This window comes from Amblyomma americanum, chromosome 1 (genome assembly GCF_052857255.1).
Source record: "Amblyomma americanum isolate KBUSLIRL-KWMA chromosome 1, ASM5285725v1, whole genome shotgun sequence".
NCBI classification, from domain to species: Eukaryota; Metazoa; Arthropoda; class Arachnida; order Ixodida; family Ixodidae; genus Amblyomma; species Amblyomma americanum.
The window spans coordinates 335,559,286-335,563,795 of NC_135497.1; the positions used below are offsets into that span (position 1 = coordinate 335,559,286).

A 4,510-nucleotide genomic window follows, 5' to 3' on the forward strand; every position below is an offset into this window, starting at 1 on the left:
TTTTCTTTCCACAGGAATGCAGTACAAAAAAGACGAGAGAGAAGAATTTAGACGCAAAAATGAGCGCTGCTCCCAATCTGCGCACTCAGGATACGCGTGGGGCCATTGTACGTAGCGAATTCAGAACCGCGAGGTCGCAACGGCATTCACGCTCGGTTGGGGCTGCCTAGGTGGTCGGTGGAGCGGCTTCATTCTTACTACAGCTTTCTGCTGGTACTTTAAGCTGCGGGGGTTCTGAAATCGCGAAGCGGTTTAAAGAAAATTACTTATAAAGCAGCAGAAAAAACAACCATGCCGCCGGTGGGATCCAAACCCACGACCTCCGAATACCGAGTCCGGTGCTCTACCAACTGAGCTACGGCGACGGCTGTTCTATCTGGTGCTTTCATGGGTATGTTTTGCGTGTAAGCGAACCTTGAGAGTGTTCACCAGCGCCACCCTCGTCCATAGCGGTGGACGTAGCACGTCCTGTAATACCGCGAGTGTGACGTGGAACCTCACCTAACGGCGGGGGCTAAAACTGTGCGAGAACCCTATTATGCTACAGATGGCATCAAGACTGCCAGAACCGAGACCCCCGTTAAGCTATTAGCAGAGAAGGCATATGAAATGAGGGGCTCGTTTGACAAACATATTAAGGAAGCCAACAGTCACCGAAACCAAGGTGCATAGGGGAATGTTTCTAATTTGTTTTTGTTTTTTAATTTATAGTGCCAATCAATTAGTTTAAAGAAAATTACTTATAAAGCAGCAGAAAAAAACAACCATGCCGCCGGTGGGATCCGAACCCACGACCTCCGAATATTCTTTTTTCTGCTGCTTTCTGTCCCGTTTCTTTTATATATATATATATATATATATATATATATATATATATATATATATATATATATATATATATATATATATATATATATATATATATATATATATTTCTTTTGCACCCAGTAATGTGGATGCGCGCATGCATGCACGAATCGCCGTATGAAGCGGAATCAGAGAGCACCGGCTACCATGTTTTCTGGGCACGGGTAAGGCGGATATGCTTTGAGCTGTGCTGAAAAATATCTGAGAAATGCCACAGCTATGCACCATTTGGCTCATTACAGAAAAATGTTTCACCGTGCGGGTCATCACGCATGTAGTACATGAGGCGCCGGCAAGAAAGGCCAGATCTTAGCGCCTTTCATTGCAGCGCTCATGGTGAAGCTGTGGCATACAGATGCGATACGCAGCTGAATTGGTATTAACGGTATATGCACTGCCACGAGGCAAACGTTTACCAGCTGATGTGCGTACGTCGTGATTATGCATGCCTTAAGGAACGTACCGCGATTATTTTCCCGCTTACAAATAACAGGAAACAATCCGCGAACGTCGAAATCGCGACAACCACAGCACAGTCGTTCACAAGCGTCGTCTGAAATCATAATTACAGCATTACCAATCGGCAAACACGCGATAAGCGACTCCATAGCGCGCCGTTTGATTAACATTACGCGCGCAATTTTCATTCATATGTGGTGTTGAATGAAATTCGTCCGAGCGCGACTGCTTCTTGTATGTTTCTGAGGGTCTCTGGAAGCTTATACATTTCACGCCGGCACACAACGCACCGAAGGCCACACGCTCGCGTTATCGTCGCCGATATATAGATGCGCAAGCGAGATAACCAGTTTTTTTTTTACGATCTGTAGCTGCCCTCGAAAACTACAAGGAGTTTTTTTTTTTCACCAACAGAGCCTATTTCTACCGTACGCATGCCCGGCAACAGGACCCAGCCACGCGCGATGGAGCGGAGAGCCCCCATCGAAAGAGGGGTGGAGGCGCCCTGCACTTGCACCCTTGCACTTTGCCTCCACCACCACTGATTTGTTGAGTTTCTGTTTTTAGTTTCCGGCCGCTTCTCTGGTCCTTAGAAGTGGCGTCTTAGAGGTCGGAGGGCTCGATTGCAAACGCCACAAAAATGAAACTGTGCTGCACTCGAGCGCTGGAAAGAGTGCTGCTCTCGAACATTATACCAGAACACGCCGCTCAATCCGGCTACGATCAGACTAAAGCCCCTAGATTTCTATGCTAAGTAGCGACAAGTTCCTCCTCACCCTGCCACCTTGTCTACGCGGCTCGCGCCGTCCGCACACACACACACACACACACACACACACACACACACACACACACACACACACACATATATATATATATATATATATATATATATATATATATATAGGGGCGTTGTAGAAAGATAGCCTCGAAATGACGTAGGATACTTTGCCACACTATTCTTTAAAGCACTTGACAACTGTTAACAAACAGCCGCCTCCATGGGTACTCGGTGAAAAAAATATTTCTGAAAGTTTTGCTTACATGTGTTTCTATGGGCCACGCTCCCGCCCCGTCTGTACCCCTAGCCGGGAATCACCTTCTCTAGTACGTAACGCAATGGTTGCATTGCATTCGAAATGACGCTTCATACTTTCAGAATATGTTCTAGGATGAACTTGGTTGTTCTTCACGAAGGGACGAAATCATCACTCACTCAAATCAGGTGCACAGTGAAATCACATACCGAAAAAAACTTTTGCTTCCATGTATTCCTATGGGCGCTAAGCCTACTTTACACCCCAGTTTATCCTGTCGTCTCAGCCGGCGACAGCAGCGCCACCGCATCTTGCTTAAATCACAGATTGGTATTTGTCTATAGCAACGCCATGCATGCGCGGAGAGCAGTGGGGGTGAGATCAAGTGATAGAAACCTATAGCTCTCCCATGTGAAGCGCCGCCTACACTAGCGTTTGGGCCTGCGCCACTTCGCTGCGATGAACAATCACGCCGCGGAGCGCGGCCACACGCTCTTGTGTTCATACCAAGAGTGGGGGGCCTTGTATACACCGGTGTGCACGCAAATTTACTACACACGGTTTTGTCGAACGCTTTTTGTTCGGCAACACGGAGATTTAGCCCCCACAGCACTTTCTGTTTAAAAGCAGCAGCATCAAAAGATGGAGCGCCACCAGTACTGGTGCCTCATCAAACACTGCGCGGAATGCTACCCTTGCCGTGCTGCCTTATCAAAACCAGAGCGACATGTGTCGTCTGGGCCGGCGTAACTCTTCTAAAACCGTGCCATTGATACCGGAATAATTTTGGGGCTAGTATCATCATCTGTCCCCATGTTTGTTTACAAACGTCAAAATCGTGCATAGATCATTTGTCCTGTGTGTAACGTGAACAGCGGCAAAAATAAATAACAAAGAAAAGGAAATGAAAAATAACAATTCTGCATACAGGCTTCTGTCTGCTAGCTGATATGTCTGCTGTCTGGTCCGTCGTTTGCCAGCAGCTTAAATGCTGCTTCAACTGAACAAAAAGAACCACACTAGAAAGAGGTCTTTCCGGTTGCTGACATCAGGAAGCGTAACCATATGAGAAGTTGCCTGTGCTGTATACCAGCTGCATTTCCCGCGATTTTTGCATGCAAGGGCGCCCACTTAAATTCGGCAACGGAACCACTGGCACGCAGACCCTTCGCGAGAAAGGAAACCGTTCCATTTGGCTCTCGTCGTGGTCGAAACTGCTCTGGAGGCGACACGAAATGGAACGGCGGTCCGTGATCAACACAACCGTCTGTTCTTGACCGGAGGGAGCTCCAAAGACAGCTTCGGCCGTAGACTAGGCCACTGTACCACGCAGACAGATAACCAGTATGTATACATCACGCGGCATGCGCAGCATAGCTGCTCCGCACTTGTCTGTCGCGGCAAGCACTAGCACAGAAATGTAGAATGCCCCCTCTTCGATGGCCAAGTCTCTTCTAACTTTTCACTGCTACAATATACCTCTATCTCTAAAAGCGGCCTCGGTAAGCACTACGTGGGAGTTACATTGCCAGTGACTTTGGTTTCATCAGTGGAGTCCTCTTCGGTCGCACCTTTTTTGTTCGTTCTTCATTGAGTACTGCATCGTTTTAAATTTTTTAAGGAGACCTTGTTCCCGGTTTCGTCACTCAAGAATAAAAATTGCAGAGCACTGCAAACTGCTGCAATGGAGAAATGCTAAAACATTTTCGTCTGAACGTCAGCATCTTTTTCTTTTCTTTTTTGGCTCGTCATTACTGTCACGTTACAGTCATCCCGTGACCCTTGGATGACGTAAGTAACTTTTTCGCAAGTCACCGTTGTCTAACATCAGTACACATCCCCAACACACTTTACCGACGTACACACCACAACGCGTTCACTTCGTGCCCCTCTAACACGCTTTAACCAACGACTCTTCGTGGCGCACAGAATTTTTGATACTTTTTTCGAGACAATTTCATCCTCCCTCTGGAGGCCGGTGGAGCTGGTCTTCAGCACTTGCGTGTTCGTCAGCTTGTTTCAAGGTTTTTCTCTTTTAAAACAGCAAACTGTCCTTCCTGCTAGACGTGTTAAACAGACGATTAGGTGCTCATTTGCCTATTCTGTTTGCGTCCACTGGCATAGGAGAGTGGGGACTTTGTCGGGTT

At 47.2% G+C, this 4,510-nt stretch overlaps 1 non-coding gene across 1 annotated transcript; it reads right to left on the minus strand.

Moving 5' to 3' along the window:
- Positions 1 to 292: 292 nt before the first annotated feature.
- On the minus strand, positions 293 to 365 carry TRNAP-CGG (transfer RNA proline (anticodon CGG)). Its single transcript has one exon. It is a non-coding gene; the product is annotated as a tRNA-Pro (tRNA).
- Positions 366 to 4,510: the final 4,145 nt, after the last annotated feature.